At 47.2% G+C, this 21,936-nt stretch overlaps 1 long non-coding RNA gene across 1 annotated transcript; it reads left to right on the top strand.

Moving 5' to 3' along the window:
- The first annotated feature begins 2,812 nt into the window (after positions 1-2,812).
- On the top strand, positions 2,813-20,891 carry LOC115030089 (uncharacterized). The gene is made up of 5 exons (XR_003835714.2): positions 2,813-3,046; positions 3,428-3,482; positions 3,930-4,126; positions 18,846-19,000; positions 20,800-20,891. It is a non-coding gene; the product is annotated as an uncharacterized LOC115030089 (long non-coding RNA).
- Positions 20,892-21,936: the final 1,045 nt, after the last annotated feature.

The raw sequence follows: 21,936 nt of genomic DNA on the forward strand, positions 1-21,936 counted from the left end.
ATACGCATGTGGGCATATACCACACATATATACACCAAACTCTCTCTCTCTCTCTCTCTCTCTCTCTCTCTCTCTCTCTCTCTCACACACACACACACACACACACACACACACACACACACACACACAGAGTCTTAAAAAATGAGAAAATTGCTGGGTGGTGGTGGTGCACGCCTGTAATCCCAGCACTTGGGAGGCAGAGGCAGGCAGATTTCTGAGTTCAAGGCCAGCCTGGTCTACAGAGTGAGTTCCAGGACAGCCAGGGCTACACAGAGAAACCCTGTCTCGAAAAAAACAAAACAAAACAAAACAAAACAAAAAAAGAAAAAAGAAAAAGAAAAAAGAGAGAGAGAGAGAAAATAGGAGCGTCTCCACATTATACAACTTCCCTGAGTGAGGAGAGCTGAAGGTGTGGTAGGTCTTCCAGCCTCTCATGTGACCCTTGAATGTGAAACCAGCCTGAGCTGACCTGTCTCTACTGTAGGAGTCAGCGACGGGTGAGTGTGGGCACATTTTCAGAAGACTGGTTATAACTCCCTCAGTCTTCACTTGATTCTGCCCCTTGGGAATGTGGAGGAGACAGAGGTGCTACTATGGGGGTGACCTCTCCTAGGCCCAGCTCTGGAAGCTGGAAGCTCTGGGTAGATCTGCCCTGGCACACAGGACTCTCTGCACTTGCCAGAGACAACAGAAGGCACAGATGCAGTGGGATTTGGTTGATTGGTTTTGGCTTCCTCTAGTTCCTGTCCTGCAAGATCCAAGCACACTCACTGTCTTCTTAAGTGAAGGAGAGTGAGCTTCCGGGGGTTGTTGGTTTCCAAGTGTGGGAAGACTTAGAAAGAGAGCCCAGTCTTTGGGATTTCAAACCCAACAACACACAGCTTCAGCCTTGGGGTGAAGGGCTCTTCTTAAAAGCGCTCTTCAGGTCCCTCCCTGCTCCCCACATACAGCATGCCATGCTGCTCTGTTCCCCTACCAGTTTGAATGTATCCCCCACTCTCCTGACCAAGCCAGGGTCTAGATGGTATCCCTGCGAACACAGAGGGTTCCATGGCCTGGACCTGGACATAGCCCATGACACACCATGCTGACAGGCAAGATCCTGGGTGCAGAAAGGATTCAGTCCTTCAACACCTTCTTCAGTGAGACAGTCTAGGAAACATCCCCCAGGCTGTCTTTGTGGACCTGGAGCCTGCTGTCACAGCTGTGAGGGCAGCCCATATTTCTTGCCAGCCCCGAAATCAGTGGGAAGCCCTTCTTAGGGAGAAAACACTTAGAATGCAGGTGGTCTCTTGCCAAGAACACCACCAGCCTGAAGCCTATGGCTTTTGTCTGGAAGCTGAGCGCTGGGGAGGGAGGAGCTAGGGAATTCAGGGGAGGGGGGCTGCAGACAGGGGGAGTTCCTGTGCTTTGCTAAGAGGGGGATTAGTGGCTTGTTCTGCCTAGAAACCACCAGATGTTTGAGTCAAGGGTCAGACCTGGTGTGAAGGCTTGGTATGCGGAAAGGAATGGGAAAGAATAAAAATCTTAACCTTTTTCTCCCCACTCGGACTCTGAGGATAGTGCAGCCCAAGGAGCTGGAGTTGAGAACATTCCTGACAGCCCCTTGCTTAGCTTTGACTGAAGTGGGCCCTCTAACAGGATGGACCTGTGTGAACTTGGCTGGTCCCATCTTCTCTTCTGCATCTGAAGTCCCCCAGTTTCCTGACAACTGCACCCTTCTCCCACCTTTATGAAGCTGATATTTTAGGTGTTAAACTGTGGGCTGGGCTTTCTCCTTTGTTTCTTACTCCATAGTAAAGCAAGATTATTCTGAAGACTGATTTCCTTGCCAGGCAAAATGGAGTTCTAACAATCAGAGAGAAGAGATTGTTAGAACAGGCTCTCATCTCATGTAGTCCAGGCTAGCCTCAAAATCACTATAGAGCGAGGTTGACTTTGAACTCTTGAACTTCCTGCCTCCGACTTCCATGGGCCAGAACTATAGACATACACTGCCATGCCCAGCTAGAGAATGGAGTGTTAATGGTGCCTTAGACTCCTTCTCTGTCCAATGGGAACATGGATTTAGAAGAGGGTCCACGCTGGGCAGTGGTGGCGCACACCTTTAATCCCAGCACTTGGGAGGCAGAGGCAGGTGGATTTCTGAGTTCGAGGCCAGCCTGGTCTACAGAGTGAGTTTCAGGACAGCCAGGGCTACACAGAGAAACCCTGTCTCGAACAAACAAACAAACAAACAAAAACAAACAGAAGTGGGTCCACAGAGATCGGCACATCCAGCCCTCTGCTGTGCTGTTACCCTTGAACAGAGTCATCACAGCAAAGCTTGCAGAGCCTTGGGCCCTCTCAGGAAATGAGATTAGACCCTTTTGCCTCTGTCTTTTTCCTTCCTCTCAAGATGAATTAGGAGCTGGCATTTGTGGGCAGCTCTTCCATGATCAGAGGCAACTGTGCCCACCATGACAGTGTACTATGGGGGAGGAGACCATCGATCTGGTCATGAAATGAGTCTGAAACTTGGCGCATGGAACCAGGTGGCCTTGGCATCGGCAGGAGGTCACTAGTCCTTAGCCCTCTCTTTCTGCCTTAGAAGATTACCATGAACAGGAAAAGGGAGAACCACGGACTGCATCGGTTACCGCAGACGTCATTCCGCTGTGCTATCTACCCAGCCATCCCCTAGGGGGAGCTCTGTGTCCTGCTTGGTGTTGAATTTGGGCTTGGAAGCTTGAATAGCTGGCTCTACCCAGAGTTCCACTTTTCTTGGCTGCTTCCTCGCTTGCCCAACTATCTGGTCCTAACCTTCTTTGAACTGTGATCTATGTCTATCAACCCCGCTTGTTGTTCTTGGACTCTGTAGATCCCTCCAGCTGGGAGAGCCTCCTTTAGCTCTTAAATGCTTTTCCAGTTTGCTCCTTAGTCTGAGAGTGAGGCCAGCTGGAGCCAGTTCTTCGGCTCTAGTGCTCTACCGTGATGGTGTAGACATGGTCAGCGCTGCAGTAGAAACTGGGGCCTTTGGGTTCTGTGCTCCCCCCTCAGAATGAAGGTAAAACAAAGCCTCTCCTGGGCTTTTGTTGTTGTTGTTTGTTTGTTTGTTTTTCGAGACAGGGTTTCTCTGTGTAGCCCTGGCTGTCCTGGAACTCACTCTGTAGACCAGGCTGACCTCAAACGTAGAGATCCACCTGCCTCTGCCTCTCAAGTGCTGGGATTAAAGGCATGTGCCACCGCTGCCCGACCTCCTGGGCTTCTTTCTAGATCTTTCTTATACTGTCATTATGCACATAATTGGTTGATGGATGCCTTTCTCGCCCAAGGAACACTATCAGAATTGCTAGGGTACTTGGTAAACCTGCAGGTTCTGAGGTTCCAGGGTGGGGTGGGATGGTACGATTTGTCTAGAGTCAACCATCTCACCTGTCCTGTCTAGGTCACCTGTGCCAAGAACTCCAAGCTTCCTGTATTCTTTCTTCATCTCTATAGAGGTAAAGCAAAATGACGTAAGATCCATTTGGGTGATGCTGGGAGTTTTTATATCTTCATTGGTTTGGTTATATAATTTCTATTTCTTGTGTGGTTTGGTTATATAAGTATACAGGCTTGTCAAACCATTCATTCTACGTATAAAATATAGGAGTATAAACTATACTTCAAAATCTTTACTATGTGGAAGGGAATGAAAATGTATTTAGGTAATCACTGTATGAACAGTCAAGAGTTCCCTAAGAGAGAGGGGTTCTGGACAAGGGACATGCCACCTGTATCCTTAACAGTGATGTCCCTTCTGTAGACAGACCAGTACACTGTGCCCAAGAGCTTGCTGAACTTCCAGCACCATGAGGCAGCTCAGCTTAGGTTTTAACTCCCTGCTAAAACAACCCTACCTTTATCTCAAGTAAAAAGTTGGTTTTTTTTTTTCTCTCTCTACCCAGACCCTTAAGTATCCACAGCACTTGGAGAGCCCTACAACTCCATCTTTAAGTCTCAACACAACTCTGACGTCCTTAGGCTGGATCTTCGTGGTAAACTGCAAGGCCAGCTATGACATCTGTCACTGCAGCTTGGACATTGAACTTTTGACCTACAACAGGTTCATTGGCCAGGTCATTTCTGCCATCGCCAATTCCAGGTATTTGGTGGTGCCCTCGGTGTGGACCTTTTGGAGTTCCAGGTCATTTTGGTACCCTGCCCTAGTGGCATATATATCATATATATATATATATATATATATATATATATATGTATTTTATTGGGTTCTTATATCTCTACCTCCCTTCTAATACTTATTCCACCCTGATCCCTTCTACCCAACACTAGGTAGGAGAGAAAGATGGTTAGAGGGGAAAGGGGCTGTAGGTATCTTTAAACCAACAAAATAGACGACTTCCTGCTGATTAGGGACGTTGAGTTCCTTGGGGCAAGTCTAATCTTTGTCGTCAGGATATCTCCAACTTCTTGTCAAACTTCAACAGCAGCAACCAGAAGCAGCAGCCTCTTTCCAGAGTGCCCTGGCCTTTCCTGGGGCTCTGGGATTTATTCCCTCTCCAGAGTCCCCAGCATTGAACTATCTGTAGCTGGCAAAAATCACGCCCCTGCTAGTTCACAAGGCAAAGCATAATCATGGGCTGTGAAGCAGCAGCCTCTTATCCCATACCTGGGATTAAAATGAAAACATAGTCACATAACATAACCAGGTTTTTAAAGAAACCAGAAATCGCAGTGCTCTGCCCTGGATCCAGTTTCCACTGATGACCTCTGTCCCAGCTGAGAAGGCCCACCATAAGCAGCTCTATGTCAAAGATCAGTGAGCCTTGAACTTTCTAATCAGTTGGTCAGGAACAGCGAGTACACGGCCTGCCATCTGCTCCGCCGTGGAAACTTAGTGCCTGTGAATGAGCAAGCTGCTATTGCTGCTGACAAGTCCTAGGGCAACATCCAGTTTGTAAACTGGTGTCCCACAGGGTTCAAGGCAAGTTGAAGGTGAAGAGAAAGATTAGCCCGTAACCTGTGTGGTTCCGAGGAGAAATTCCAGGAGACATAAATGCACTAGGACTGGAAAGGATAGGGCAGGTAACCCTCAATTTGTCTGAGAAGTGAGGCATATGGGCCAGAAGCCAAAGGAGTGGCTTCCTGGTTCAGATATACCAGGGCAGGACCACAATAGGGCTCACCATCTGAAGGGATTGCTTCCCACCTCCACAGTGTCTTGCTACGTAGATCACTCTAACCAGGAGCTTGAGCTTCTCCTGCCACAGCCTCCTGGATGCTGAAATTGTACATGTGCATCACACATCTGGCTCTGAGAACAATATGGGAAAGGCCTTCATCAGATTAGAGTGTGCAGAAGTCAGAAGCTTCTTGTGCTCTGCACTTGTAAAGACTGTCATTTCCTCTTGTAGTAATAAACGTATTTAATCTCCACCTTGTGACCCACCCCATTCCTAGGGTGCTGGCATAGTTTTATGGGGTTTTTACTCTAGAACAGTGGTTCTCAACCTTCCTAATGCTGCAGGCCTTTTCTATAGTTCCTCATGTTGTGGAGATCCCTGCCCCTACCCCAACCATAAAATTATTTTCATTGCTGTTTCACAACTAATTTTATTTTATTTTTTTTTTATTTTATTTATTTATTTATTTATTTTTTTGGTTTTTTCGAGACAGGGTTTCTCTGTGTAGCCCTGGCTGTCCTGGCACTCACTTTGTAGACCAGGCTGGCCTCGAACTCAGAAATCCGCCTGCCTCTGCCTCCCGAGTGCTGGGATTAAAGGCGTGCGCCACCACGCCCGGCTTTTTTTTTTTTTTTTTTTTTTTACAACTAATTTTATTACTGTTATAAGTTATAATGTAAATATCTGCTATGCAGGATATCTGACATGGGACCCCTCTGGGGGTCTCAACCTACAGGTTGAGAACTACTGCTCTAGCATAAGACTTTAAAAAAATTAAACATAGCGGTGGTGACATTAGAAAGCATACTCTGGGGGGTGGAGAGATGGGATGGCTCAGTGGTTAAGAGCTGTTCTTCCAGAGGTCCTGAGTTCAATTCCCAGCAATCACACAGTGGCTCACAACCATCTGTAATGGCATTCAGGTATACATGCAGATAGAACACTCATGAACATAAAATGAATAAATAAATTAAAAAAAAAAAGCATGCTCTGTCTTCTGTGCTGTCACACTGCTATGAAGGTGACCACAAGGGACGGGAGGCAAGGAGTCCTGGGCCCCTGGACTTACAGGTCATAGTTATTTGCTGACGTAAGGAGTGTTCTATAGTTCAGACTGCAAAGCAGGGAACATCTTGGGATACGGCTGTTGTCATTCCCACATTAGGAAAGATTTAGCTGCTCTGAGAAAGACTCACCGCCTTTAGGAACCAGTGAACTTGCTTCCCTCAATGGCACTGGCTGGAAGTGACTATTTTGTTTAGAAGGGGAAACAACCTTGATTATGATATATATTTATGTTTAGTGTTTTTATGTTTAATTTGAATTTACTTTTTAAAAGGATTTTGCTCTTTTTAATTGTGTGTGTGTGTGTGTGTGTGCCTGTGTGGGAGTGTGTGCACATGAATACAGGGACTGGAGGAGGCCAGAGGCGTTAGGTCCCATGGAACTGGAGTTACAGGCTGTGGTTAGTCATTGTGTCAGAGTTGGGAGTGGCCTGGGTCTTCTGCAAGAGCAGTAAGCTTCCAACCACCGAGCCCTCTCTCTAGCTCCACAGCCATTCTTGTTTGTTTGTTTGTTTGTTTGTTGAAGACTGAGTTTCTCCGTGTCATCCTGGCTGCCCTGGAACTCACTCTGTAAACCAGGCTGGGCATGAACTCTCAGAGATCCACCTACCTCTGCCTCTCTAGGACTGGGATTAAAGGTGTGTGCCACCACTGCCCGGCTCCACATCCATTTTTATACGTAGCAAAATTAATAATACTTCCCCACATAAGGGGATACCAAATAAAAGCATTAAATGAGGACTGATGGAGTGGTTCGACAAGGGAAAGGCAGTGCCTGCTAAGCCTGAGGGTCTGAGTATGGTCCCTTGGAGCCCACAAAGGGGGAAGAGAACTGACACTGGCAAGCTGTTCTCTGACATGCATGCTGTGGCATGTACACACACACACACTCATGTACACACACATGTACATGCACTCATACACACAGGCACACACATGAGTGCACACACACACTAAGTTTTGGGTTTTTTTTAAAGAATACCAAATAAGTATTCAAACTTTCCCAGTTGTCCCTGTTTGTTTAAGGGTGTCCTGGAGCTTAGGACCCTAAGCCCTACCCTCCTGAGTGCTGGAATTACAGGATTCTTTCTTTCTTACGCTGTTTTTCTTGTTTAGTGTGTTTCTGTGAGGGTCTATGTGCACAAGCATGCTTGCTACAGTGCTCATAATACAACATATGTGTGGCTCAAAGGACAGCCTGTGGAGCTGTTTTCTTCTCCAACCGCATGGATTCAAGAGATTGAACTCTGGTCTTTGAACCTGGTGGCAGCCCTTACCTGCTGAGATAGCTCACCAGCCCCTGGAATTACAGGTTTCTGTCACCGCGCCCTGTTTCCTTGTTCCTTCAAGGTGGGAAAATGCCAGATATCAAGTAATTGTCCTTTCCCCAGTTCTGAGATATTTTGTTTTGATTTGTCTTGACTTGGTGTGTAGTCCTGGCTGTCCTGGAACTCACACTGTAGACCAGGTTGGCCTTGAACTCATAGAGATTTGCCTACCTCTGCCTTCCAAGTGCTGGGATGAAAGGGATGCACCTCCACTGCCCAGCCAGTTATGGGATTTTTGTGCAGACCCTTCCTGGGGCACAAAGAACCAGCTACTAGACTACTTCCTGTTTCTTCTTAGGATGACATCATTTCACAGCCTCCCCCCAGACCCTCCATCCCATGCTTGGAACACAAGCTATCCAAGGTACAACAGGTAGCCTGTATGCTGAGCACGACCACAGCCATCCCTGAGACCCAGGCCTGCCTTGACCACAGTTTGCCCTGATATGTACCAGCAGGTTTCTGTGCACTTGTCTCTAGGCAGGACATGGAAAAGAGTCCTTGGAGGCCAGAGAGGAGTTGGTTTCTCTGGAGAAGAATGGGTTCAGGACGGTTATGAAGAAATGGATACAGTATAGCACCTGGTGTCTCCCAGTTTTGTGTCACTAACTCTACTGTTCCTCCAACCACTCCAGATACAGTCAGAGTCACAGTGATGTGTAATTTGGTCCAACAGATGGAACCTGTCTGTATCCTTAGTCAACATCTTTAGTGAAAGGGCAGGCTGGCCTTGGCTCCCAGGGACTGCATGGAGCAGCATCTGAGGAAGATATTGGCAGTGACCTACCTGGCTGAGTAGACCATCCTGACAAGGTTGGTTCCGCACTGGGCGGTCCTGCTTTACTTCATGTGGGTCCTGACGTACTCCCTGTCCCGAGTCCATCCCAATAGAGGCTGAGTCTTCTATAGTTATCCTGAATGCATCTACATCTTTATCTGCTCTTGCATTCTGGGATAGGATCTCCTCAAGGTCAATGCCAGGAAGAAATCAAGCCTACATTTTTATCCTAGCCTTCCCCCACATGGCCAACAGAGGGCAGTAGAAGTCGAACTCACAAGCTACCTGCAGCGGCCATCTTAAAACGCAAAGCTCCGCGCCAGTGCTTTATAGAGAGGCACAGAATCCAGCATGTGGGATTCCAAAAGAGAGTCTTTTGGCCATAAACATATGAAGTGACTTGTTAAAAAATTTCTTTTGACAGAAAATTTAAATCTTATGAGATTGCTAGGAAACTTGTTTTAAAGGCTATCCATGTCTGAACACATGGAATTAGACAGCCATGTGTTAGTAGCTAGAGACTAATAGGCCATGTCAGGAAGGCTTCTGTTTCATGATGTACTTGACAAGTCCACTGTGCCAGGCACGGGTGGCTGACTTGTGCTCCCTGAAGGTAGAGAACCTTCTAGGAGACAGATTCTGCTCTTAGTAAGACCACTGAGCAGAACCCAGCCCTGCCCCAGTCCCAACCAGAAGAATGGGGACCCTCAATACTCTTAACCTACTCTGGGTTTGGGACTTTAATTCTGTGGTGACACTGTTCATGCCTCTGCTAGTTGGGGTGGGTAGATTCTTGTTGGCTGGTTGGTTGGTTTTGTTTGGCTTTTGATACAGGGCCTCTCTAGAGCCTATGTTGATCTCGAACTCATGAGCTTTCTGTCTTGCCTCTCTCGGGTGCTGTGCTAGGGAAGTCCTACTGTGCCTGGCTCTGGGCAGACTTTAAGCACTAATGCACTTTGATGTTCCCTGGGAATGCCACTTGTGGCCTTGCTTTGTGTTCAGGAGAATCGGACTATCATCCACGGAGAAACAGATTACCTGTAATCACGGTTGCCTGATCGACCCCCAGAAGGGTTTTGCTGAAACCATAGTTCAGGACCTAGGTCTATAGACTTGACCTCCACGGAAGAGCTGTATAAACGGCTGTTTGCACTGAATTAGATCTGTGGACCTGCTTAAGTGACATGCCCTGGTGCTGGCTCTCTCTACTTCCTATCTTCCAATGTTTGGAGTTGTGAGTGGAGAGATCTGACAGTCCCTTGCTTGGCTCTGTCCTCTATTCCCTATCAACTTGACCTAGAACTCAGGGCTCTCAGCCTATGCTACTCAGTCCTCTTGAATCTGATGGCCCAGATGGCTTGGGCTTGTCTCTTTCTGATTCATGTTCCCTTTCCCCATTTTAAACAGCACCAGTTCCCACTGCTGTACCTTGGCTCCACAACTATATCCATGATTAGCCCTCTATCTGGGAATATTTTCCTCCAAAGCTGTTTCTGACAGCCAACCTGGTTCTCCACTGCTCCTAGGGCTGGGACCAGAAGGATAGTTTCCATACAGGAAGGGAAAGAGGTTAGGCAAAGCTGCCTTATCAAAGTACCCAGAAAGGATGCCGTCTTAGGGTCTTACTGCTGGAAACAGACACCATGACCAAAGCAAGCAACTCTTGTAAGGACATTTAATTAAGGCTGGCTTACAGGTTCAGAAGCTCAGTCCATTATCATAAAGGTGGGGACATGATGTCATCCAGGCAGGTGTGGTGCAGGAGAAACTGAGAGTTCTACATCTTCATCTGAAGGCTGCTAGCAGAATACTGGCTTCCAGGCAGCTAGGATGAGGGTCTTCTTTTTCTTTTCTTTTCTTTCTTTCTTCTTTCTTTCTTTCTTTTTTTTTTTTTTTTCCGAGACAGGGTTTCTCTGTATAGCCCTGGCTGTCCTGGAACTCACTTTGTAGACCAGGCTGGCCTCGAACTCAGAAATCCGCCTGCCTGGATGAGGGTCTTAAAGCCCATGCCCACAGTGACACACCTGCTCCAACAAGGCCATACCTCCTAATAGTGCCATCTCCCTGGGCCGAGCATATTCCAACCACCATAGATACAGATCCATTCATCTGTGCTGCCCATATCTCCATGGACAAATGGATGAGATGGCATTTCCTTTCTTCTTTTCCCTCTCTCTAGGTACATAAATTCATCTGCAGTCTCTATAAGTTCCTATCACAAAAGAGACTGCACCTCCCACACGCTGCCCCAGGCAACAGGAAGGAGAGACTCCAGTGAGGGCTGGATACCTAACCTCAGTACCCTTTGTGATGAGTTCCCTACAATGTATGTCGGTTATAGGTGCAAGCTAGAGCATGCTCTTTGATAAACCAGCTGCTGCCTGGTTAAACAAGGAAACGGGGTCATGACACACAGCCAAATAAAGAGGTAGGGTTATTACATACAGATAAACAGAGAGGCAGGGTTTAGGGTGTACAGCTGGATCAAGGAGGCAGGGCTAGCTTATCTCAGAAGGAGCAGCGTCTGCAGGGAAGCAGTCTTCAGGCCTGAGATATCCACGGAAGAGAAAGGTTTGGTGGGCATATTCTACACACACTCAACATCCACACATGGACTTGGCCTTCCTACAGGGAAGGCTTGGCCTTTGCTCTCTGGGTCAGAGCCTAGGGTCCTGAACATGGTTGTGCCTATGCCAATAATACACACTCACTAAGGATGTCACAGAATCCAGGCTCTCTACACTCCCCACAACCTCACAACCTCCTAATTTTCTTTTTGAGGGGAGTGGAAATTGGCTTTTCTGATACGGGGGTTTCATGTAGTCCAGGCCAGACTTGAGCTCACTGTCTAGGGGAGGATGACCCTGACTTCTGATCGTCCTGACTCTGCGCCTCTGGCTCCACTCTGTTTTTCTCACACATTAAAATAAGCAAAAGCAAAGCTGGGTGTGTTGACTCCACTGGCTTCATCCCAGCACTCTGGAGATCTCTGCGGGTTCCAGGCTAGTCAGAGTCACACAGAGTGTGTTTCAATAAATGAATGAATGAATAAATAAATAAACAAATAAAAAGGGGAGGCAAGAACATTCCTCTTTGTTAAATCTTTATAGGGGCTGAATCCCCGGAAGACCCTTGCCATGCCCTTTTGATACTAGGAACTGTGGTGGTTTGAATGGGAATGGCCCCCATAGACTCATGTGTTAAATGCTTGGCCTATAGGGAATGACACTATTAGGAGTATGGGGTGGGAGGGGTGTTGCAGTAGGTGTGGCCTTGCTGGAGGAAGTGAGTTGCTGTGGGGATGGGCTTTGAGGCCTCAGAAGTTGGAATCAGTTCTCTTCCTGCTGCCTACAGATCAAGGTGTAGAACTCCCAGCTCCTTCTTCAGCACCATGTTGGCCTGCATGCTGCCAGACTTCCTGCTGTGTTGAAAATGGACTAAATCTCTGAAACTGTAAGCCAGTCCCAAGTAAATCTTTTCCTTTGTAAGAACTGTGGTCATGCCTGGCAGTGGCGGCGCACGCCTTTAATCCCAGCACTTGGGAGGCAGAGGCAGGCGGATTTCTCAGTTCGAGGCCAGCCTGGTTTGCAAAGTGAGTTCCAGGACAGCCAGGGCTGCACAGAGAAACCCTATCTCGAAAAAACCAAAAAAAAAAGACCAAACAAGAACTGTGGTCATGGTGTCTCTTCACAGCAATAGAACCCTAACTAAGACAGTTGTCCTGAGGGAGTGAGGATGGAGAAGAAAAATTCTTTCTTTAATAGTTGTGTCTGAGCCAGGTATGGTGGTGTATGCCTTTAATACCAGCAGAGGCAGGAAGATCTCCGAGAGTTCAAGGAAAGTGAAGGCTGTTACACAGAGAAACCCTGTCTCAAAAAAACCCCAAAATAGATGGATGGAAGGATGGATGGATAGATAGATAGATAGACAGACAGACAGACAGACAGACAGATAGATAGATAGATAGATAGATAGTTGAATCTGAGGAGCTAGAGAGTTGGCTCAGTCACTGGTTAAGAGCAGTTGTCCTTAAAAAGGACACAGGCTCGATTCCCAGCATCCACATGGAGGTTCAGCATCTCCTTCAGCATTAGGAACACTGTGGTGCACAGACACACAGACAGGCACAATACTCATACATACAAAATACTGAAAATAAATCTTTAAAAGACTAGCAAGCCGGGCATGGTGGCACACGCCTTTAATCTCAGCACTCGGGAGGCTGAGGCAGGCGGATTTCTGAGTTTGAGGCCAGCCTGGTCTACAAAGTGAGTTCCAGGACAGCCAGGGCTACACAGAGAAACCCTGTTTCAATAAATAAATAAATAAATAAATAAATAAATAAATAAATAAATAAATAAAGATGAGCAGGAGTTAAGTCTGAATCTGTTGACCCTTAATGAATCTTATTAAGGGCTCAAAGTGGGCACAGCTATGAATCCCATCTCAAGTGGTGCTACAGTAACCTGCAGTGGCTGAACTGCCCGGATGAGTTAATGCAGGCAGAGTCACCCGTTTCTAACAGGCCCCAGGACTCCATGGGCAGCTGGCCCCATGGAGGCCTTGGAGTAGGGATCCAAGGACCAAAGACGGGAGGGCTGGCCTAAGTAAGAAGGAACTCCAGAGACCCTCGAAAGCCTGTAACATAACCTCCGTTGGAATTTAGCAAGCAGGCTTCTGGCCTGAGAACTGAGCTGAGTAGGCCTGGGTTCGATCTCTATGGGTGGGGGAGGGAGAGTGGGAAATAGGAGGAGAGAGAGGGAGAGAAAAAGCAAAGAACTGGAAGGAGAGAGGGAGACCAGATGAGAATGTCAGGATACACGGTGAGTTCAAGGCCAGCCTAAGGTACTTGGTGAATTCAAGGCCAGCCTAAGGTACAGAGTAACCCACCTCAAACCATCCCGCAGACTTGCTCACCCCTCCAAGAAAGAATACAAATCTGGCAAGTAGAGGCAAGAGAATCCCACGTTCCAATCTAGCCTGAGCCACTTAGTAAGACTCTTGTCTCAAAAAGCAGATTTGCTAAACATCACAAAAAGAAAGGAGTTAGTCTCAATTTGTGCTGTTCCCCTAGGGAAACAGAAGAGATCCAGCAGCCTGTATTTATTCTCTCTCTCTCTCTCTCTCTCTCTCTCTCTCTCTCTCTCTCTCTCTCTCTCTCTCTCTCTCTCTCTCTCTCTCTCTCTCTCCCTCTCTCCCTCTCTCCCCCCCTCCCTCTCTGCTTCTTCTTGATACAGTACTAGAATGTCCAGACATGGCTGCTTCTGAGAGGTCTCTAGCACATGGGGCAGACACCTACTTGCCACGGGCTAAACAGGAACAGGGGTAGGCAGAGGAAGCTAGTCTGTGAGCAAATGCCAGTATAATGTGACCATTCTGAGTGGACGCATGAGTGAGGGCCAGAAGCCGAGCAGATGGGGAGTTCGTGACAGGATGGTGAGGATGGAGCAGTTGGCTAGGCAGACGATGAAGGACCAAGGCAGAAGGGACAGTGTACTGTCTTAGAACAAAGTAACTCCCTAATGCCTATGCTTATGGTGCCAGGGAGGTTGGCGAAAGCAGGCTGTGTATCCAAGGAAGAGGCAGGAGATCCCATCTCATTACTCTAATGAAGGCTGGGACTAAGAAGGGAGAAGATCGGGTTCCCGAGGCATGCAGGCCTTTGAGAGCAGACTGTGCCGGGTTTGTTGTTGCTGAATGTTTGAATGTTTGTTTGTAATGCTCAGATATGTGTGTATGTGCGTGTAGGGGTGGTGTGGAAGTCAGAGGACAACATACAAGGGTCATTTCTCTCTTTCTACCATGTAGAGTCCAGAGTCATTAGACTCGGGTCATCAGACTTGGTAGCAAGTACCCTTGCCCAGTGGCACCATCTTGCTGGACTGAGTGGGCCCTGGTACAGGCATGAAGGTAGGAGTGGATATCCCTTTTGCTGGACTTCAGCCTCGTTGTTAGTAATTAAGAGTGCAGATTCTGAAGCCAGAATGCCTGGACTTGAATCCCTAGCTTTGCCAGCTATAACTCTGTGTTCTTGGCCATGGTGCCTGACCTCAGTTTCCTGCTCTGTAGAACCAGACGAGAACAATACTGCTTACCTCAGAGTGGTGGCTACACAGTGCTTAGAACAGCACTGAGGCTCAGGAAGTCTGAGAAGTTCAGCGATTATCAGTCACTGCGACTGTAACCCTCCACCAGGGAGGAAAGGGGCCTTTCTGTATCTAAGCACTTGCTCCTGCACCGCTGGACTCCAGATAATGACCCTCTGTTCCCATTCTACTTCTTTGTGCGTCTCTACAACTCTTCAGTCTCCCCAATTACACTCTTTTGAAGACACTCATTCTTACTGGTTAATTATTCCAATTTTCCCATAGCCAAGGCCTCTCGCTACTTGTGTTCCTCCTCTTACCCCACGAGGTTTCAGTATTCTGGGGCCCACACAGTCTGCTCTGTGCGCCCAGGCTCTGGCTGGGAGCCCACCTGAACAAAGCATCGCTCAGTACCCTCTGTCCCTCCTCTGCACTCCCAGAGCACTTCTCACCCAGACACGAAGAAGCTTTTAGGTAGGTCAGAGGGGGCTATTCATTTTATACAGGCCCAACTTTGTCCCCATTCCCAGCCACTCAGCCAGCAGTCAGACCCAAGCACTTCTCTGAGCGGTGGGCAGACACTGGGCCCTGACAGACTGCAGAAGGAATCAAGCAGTCATTAAGAAGGTGGCCCAGGATTCTTTCACTTATCTTTTGCTATATTATAAACTACCCAGGGCTGAGAGGTGGTGGCGCATGATTTTAACCCTAGCACTTGTGAGACAGAGGTAGGCAGATCTCAGAGTTCAAGGCCAACCTGGTCTACAAAGCTAGTTCCAGGACAGCCAGGACTACACAAGGAAATACTGTCTCGAAAAACCAAACCACCACCACCACCATCATCACCACCACAGAACTACCCTGGAACTAGGTAGTTTATAACCATTATGTTTTCTCCACTCATGATTCTGTAACAGGCAGGGCTAGATGTTGGCGGTATTCACCCTCATTATGTGGGATTGGTTGGGGCAACCCAAGATGGCTGCCCTCACATGTGAGGCCTAACCTGGAAAGGCTGTGGGGAGGGCCTTCCTTTCTAGTCTCACTTTCACAGACCTCACCAGTGTAATTAGACTTTATATGACTGCTTCCAGAGCAAAAAACCAAACAAACAAAAAAAAAACAACAACAAAAAAAAAAACAAACTTATAAGTTCTCTTGAGACTTCAGATTATTTTTTAAAGAATTATTTATTTTATGTATGTGAGTGCACTGTAGCTGTCTTCAGACACACCAGAAGAAAGCCTCAGATCCCATTACAGATGATTGTGAGTCACTATGTGATTGCTGGGAATTGAACTCAGGACCTCTGGAAGAGTAGTCAGTGCTCTTAACTGCTGAGCCATTTAGCCATCTCTCCAACACAAAACTTCAGATTTTAAAAATAAATCTCTTTCTCTCTCTCTCTCTCTCTCTCTCTCTCTCTCTCTTTCACACACACACACACACACACACACACAAAGAGAAAGACTGGGCAGGAGAGATGGCTCAGTGGTTAAGAGTACTGGCTGCTTTTCCAGAGGTCCTGAGTTCAAATCCCAGCAACCACAAAGAGAAAGACCCCAGAGTCACTGGGAAGTATCATGGATTAAATTGGGTTCTTCCAGGTTGGAGAGAGATAGTTCAGTGATTAAGAGCACTGGCTGTTCTTCCAGAGGACTGGGGTTCAATTCCCAGCACCCACATGGAAGCTTACAACTGTCTGTAGCTCCCATTCCAGGGGATCTGACACCCTCACACAGATAGACAGGCAGTGAAAAACTCCAATGCACATAAAATACAAGATAAGTTATTTAAGAAGTTGTGTCTTCCCAAATCACCTGCGGAAGTCCTAAGCCCTAGCACCTCAGAGTTTGTTTTCAGTGACAATGAGGTCCTTGTAGCTATTTTTAAAGATGAATGACCTGGAAAAGAACCCTTGAAGCCCTTCTAGAGGATCCAAGTTTAGTTCCCAGCACCCATGTTGGGATGCTTACAATCGCCCATAACTTCAGTTCCTCTGGCCTCCATGGGCACCCACACTTACATGCACATATAACACCCACTCGTACATATAACTAAAAATAACATAATTTTTTTTTTTTTTAGTAAAAATGAGGAACTGGCTGGGCATGGTGGTGCATGCCTTTAATCCCAGCACTTGGGAGGCAGAGGCAGACGGATTTCTGAGTTCGAGGCTAGCCTGGTCTACAGAGTGAGTTCCAGGACAGCCAGGGCTATACAGAGAAACCCTGTCTTGAAAAAACAAACAAACAAACAAACAAAAAAGAGGAGCTGTTGGGTCAGGAGGCCCCTAAGGCAAAACAACCAGCATCCTTTTAAAGTGACAAATTGGACAAATTGGGCTGGGGATGTGACTTAGTTGGTTCGTGTGGCACACACCTGTAACCTCAGCACTCTGGAGGTAGAGGCAGGAGAATCAGAAGTACAAGGTTATCCTATCCTGGTCTACACAGTAAATTGAGGGCAGCCTTAGCTAATGAGACCTTATTTTTAAAAGGGCAGAGGAGGCAACAAGATCACTCAGTGGGTAAAGATGCTTGTTGTCAAGAGAGATGACCTGGGTTTGACTCCTGAGATCTGGTGGGAGGAGAGAACACACACACAGTGTAGTATAAACAATGTTTTTAGCCAGGTTTGTGCAGTGGCACACACCTGTATTCCCAGTAGTCAGGAGGCAAAGACAGGTCAATTTCTGTGAGCTCTAGGCTAGCCTGGTCCACATAGTTCCAGGACAGTTAGGGATATATTTTGAGACACTGCCTCACAATTATTTAGTTATAAGGTTGAGGGCTGGCAAGAAGGCTCAGTAGTTAAAGACACTTGACTGTCAAGCTGATCTGAGTTCAGTTCCTGAGACCCACATGCAGGAAGGAGAGAACCAACTCCAGCAAGTTGTTCTTTGACCTCCACCACCCTGCCATGGCGGGTGTGTACCCTAAGTACATAGATAAGTGTAATGAAATATTTTTTAAAATGAAGGAAGAGGGGCTGGAGAGATGGCTCAGTGCTCAAGGGCACTGCCTACTCTTTCAGCGGTCCTGAGTTCAATTTCCAGCAACCACATGATGGTTCACAACCATCTGTAATGGGATCCAATACCCTCTTCTGGTGTGTCTGCAGACAGTGACAGTGTACTCATATATATAAAATAAATATTTTTTTTAAAAAATGAAGAAAGGGCTGGTGAGATGGCTCAGTGGGTAAGAGCACCCGACTGCTCTTCCGAAGGTCCAGAGTTCAAATCCCAGCAACCACATGGTGGTTTACAACCATCTGTAATGAGATCTGACTCCCTCTTCTGGTGTGTCTGAAGACAGCTACAGTGTACTTACATATAATAAATAAATAAATCTTTAAAAAAAATGAAGAAAGCATCCTCTTTTAAAGGGGAGGGGAAGAACATGGATCTAATGTGCACACAGGGAGTGTACCCAGGGAAGGCTGGAGTTATGCTATGGACAGAGGCTCAGAACTGCACCCCCACAAGCCAGCCCTGTTGACAGTCTGACCTAGGAGGCTTCAGCCATGAGTTTTGTCTTAAGTTTGGTACTTTATTTTTTTTTAATTTATTTTTTATTATTTTTTTGGTTTTTCGAGACAGAGTTTCTCTGTATAGCCCTGGCTGTCCTGGAACTCACTTTGTAGACCAGGTTGGCCTCGAACTCAGAAATCCTTCTGCCTCTGCCTGGAATTAAAGTGCTGGGATTAAAGGCATGCGCCACCATGCCCGGCTGTTTGGTACTTTATTACTGTAGCCCTGGCAAACAAGAGGCAAAAAATCATCTGAGACAGGATCTCTCTGTGTAGCCCTGGTTGGCCTCTAACTCACAGAGATGTACCTGTTTCTGCTCTTGAGTATTGGGATTAAGGGCCTTTCTTCTTTCCTTCCTTCCTTCCTTCTTCTCTTTTGTCTGAGTTTGGCTTAGTTTTCATATGATATGACACCGAGGTCACAGAGGGAAGAGTAGTTCATTCGTACTTCCACAGAAAGTCACTGAGGGAAGTCAGGGCAGGAGCTCAAGCAGGGCAAGAACCAGGAGGTAGGAACAGAAGCAGAAGCCGTGGAGGAAGGATATTCACTGGCTTGTTCCTTCGTGGCTTCTCAGTCTAATTTTTGTACACCCAGGACTACCCTCTCTGAGTGGCACCTCCCCAATCCCTCTCACATCAGTCATTCAATAGAATGTCCCACAGGCCAGTTTGGTTGGCAGAATTTCCTTATGACGTTCCCTCTTCTCATATGACTCTAACCCATTGGTTCTCGACCTTCCTGATGCTTCTACCCTTTAATACAGTTTCTCATGTTGTGGTGATGCCCAACCACAGAATTATTTTGTTGCTACTTTATAACTAATTTTGATCCTGTTAAGAATCAAAGTGTAAATATCTGATATGGACCCTGTGTGTGTCTCTCCCCACAGACTGAGAACTGCTGCTGCTGCTGCAGAAGATAAGGGTGTAGCTTCTTCAAAACCTTTTCTAATGTTAAGTATGGGAAGAAGAATTCCAGTGAGTGGAGCAATCTGTTCCTTAAGCGTTGTTTGAGTGCTGTATTCAAATACACAAGATGCCAAAGGTAGGGGCATAGAAAAGACAGGATTGCTCTTTTGTCTTGATTCCATGATGTCAGAGCACCAATTGCTTTAGCTGGAGAGACATTGGACACCACAGACTGCTGTCTGCCCTAGTATCTGCTTTATGCAACAGGCAACTAGCTAGATGTAGGAGCACACTCAACACTATGCTGGTTCCTGAAAACTGGGAAGGGTAAGGCATGGAAGGAACTTGTCTTGGTTGGGTTTTCCATTGCTGTGAAGAAACACCATGACCAAGGCAACTCTTATAAGGGACAACATTTCATTTGGGGCTGGCTTACAGGTTCCGAGGTTCAGCCAATTACCAAGGCAGGAGCATGGCAGCATCCACACAGGCATGGCACAGGAGATGGAACTGAGAATTCTATATCTTGATCTGAAGGTTACTAGGGGAAGACTAACTTCCAGGCAGATAGAAGAGGATCTCAAAAGCCCCCCCCCCCCCAGTGACACACTTCCTCCAATAAGGCCACACCTTCAAATAGTGCGACTCCCTGGGCTAAGCATATTCAAACCACCACAGAACTTGAAAGTTACACCACAGAACTTGAATCCCAACATTCGGTGGACAGTTTGGAGACAGGACCCAGACAAAAGCAATTACACACCAGGGGTTGGGAATCATGTCAAGGGTAATGCAGGCCACACTCCTGGGGATCTTAGAACAGACTAGAAGCTTAGGACAGATCAGAAAATTTACTGTTTAGAGGCTTAAAGTTTGTGAAATAAGCCAGAAGCACAAATACTGAAGGCCTCATGACAGTGTTGCTGTCATGAGGAAGGGATGATATAGACTTCTTTGTCTTAGGTACAGTCCCACCATTACAGGTTGGTACATGGAGGAGCTGCATACCAAGGGAGTCTCCCATTAAGCCTTTCAATAGCTCTGGGAGCCTGGAGACATCAAAACTTGAGCTTCCTTTGAAGTGGGCACCAGGAAATAATGACTGCAGCATTGGCTCACCTGACCGTGGAACCCCATGGGAGGCAACCAGGATCTCACCAGCCAGGCAGACACAAGTGGCAGCGCAATAGGGCTGCTGTCACCTTCCTCCCATGGGCTTTGCTGGCTTGGAGTCTCATTTGGTCGTTTCCCTCCCTGACTTTCTCACTGGCTGAAGATTGCTGAGAGATGATTAAGTTTTCTCTTCCTTTTCTTTTCTGAGATAGGGTTTCATTGTATAGCTCAGGCTGGTCTCAAAGTATCCACCCAAGTGTGGAGATGGTAGGCATGGCTGCCTCAAGCCTTCCTCCTGATGACATACATACACGGCAATGGAATTGTGGCCAACCTGGTGGACCATGTACCACAAGGCTTCCCATGGGCCAACAAGACAATAGGCGGTGAGGGCAGACACGGACTGATAAGCCTGAGCTCTAAGGAACACTGTTGTGTCCGGCCAGCAGATCACAGCCTGGGTTCTAGCCTGGAAAGGCATTTTGGAAACCTGGAAGAGAAGAGGGGCTAGGCGGCGAGAGAAGGGAATGAAGCTAAGACAAGATTCTGATCAAAGCTCAATTTTACTATTTCCAGACACTCAGTTATAAAGGAAGCGGGAGGGAACCCAATTTCCCGCCAAGTAACTCAGGGTCCAGTAGCAGGACAAACACGTGTGTGCCTCCTCCAAGCAGCAAAGCGACAGGGTTCAGCAGTAGGCGTGGCAGGACGAATGAGCAGGTAGCTCCACCCTTGAGCAAGCAGGTTCAAGCAGGTGGGGGGAGACCACAGAACACTGCCAAGAACTTGATGGAAAGCTGCCTAACTCCCTCCTCTTCCCAGGGTACAAAGAACAGAGCAATGGATCAAGATGTGATTATCTTGGGCTATACCAGAATCCCTGGGAGGCTTTGTACCCGTGGACCACATGCGTGCCTGGTGCCCAGTGCCTTCCGAGATCAGAAGAGGGCATCAGATTTGGGTCTTCTGCAAGAGCAAAATGTGCTGTTAACTGCTGTACTGTCTCCCAGTCTCAAGAGGGACAGCTTTTAAGAACTACTGATGGCTTCCAGCTTTACCCTGAGCCTCTGTGGAGTTGGTCCAGAGTAGGTCCAAGTTTGTTTTTTTATAACCTTCCTGAATGAAGCAGCCAGCATTGAAAACCACAGCCCTAGGGCTCCAGATATTTGAGGAAACAGTATGATCAGATGGTGGGTACCGTAAAAATCATTCCTCTGCCTGACATTCCAGGCCCAAACAGAAATAGAGTTTTAAAATGTGTCCCCTAACATCTTGAAGGTAGCAAACTTGAACCCAAGTCCATGGACTCAAATTCCTGCCACTTCCTTTGAATTCACTGTAACTGTCCGCATCCTGTTCCCCCACCCCATGTTAGGGATTGAATGGAGGATCTTGTACAAACATGTTGGATAAGTGCTCTACTATGAAGGTCTTAGATCCTCAGACCTCCATCTGGTTCTTGTTCATCGTCATTCCTGGGGATCCTGTGAAAGTTACCAAGGAGGTGAGAGTTCATCCCTATGAGGGAGTCTGTGCATGATCACAGAGGCACAAGCTCCAACCCTTCCAGCTGCTGACTGGACTTGGGTCTAGATAACTTCAACCTGCTTTGTACCTGTCTGGCCTCTCTGACCTGAAAGAAAAAGTGGATTCTGAGTGTGGCTGCTGAGCAGGAAGGAGCTTGGGTCTCTGACAGGAGCCTGTCCAAGTTCATACAGCTTAATAGTGGTGTGAGCATGTCTGTTTCACCCACTCCAGGCCTCAATTATAAACCTCAAAGGTAAAAGGAGATAAATAGAGACTGTTGGGCTGAGCTATCCCGAAGAAGGCACTGGAAGTGCTTAGCACAGCGTCTGACACAGTTGTTAATTGGGATACTTCACCATGGCAACCATTTTATAAAGTATCCCTGGGTTCTGCTGCAGAAATGTGTTTATGGTGATATGTCGAAGACAGCAC

The sequence above is a fragment of the Mus caroli genome, unplaced genomic scaffold, assembly GCF_978045245.1.
Source record: "Mus caroli unplaced genomic scaffold, Mus_caroli_1 scaffold_1, whole genome shotgun sequence".
Lineage (NCBI taxonomy): Eukaryota > Metazoa > Chordata > Mammalia > Rodentia > Muridae > Mus > Mus caroli.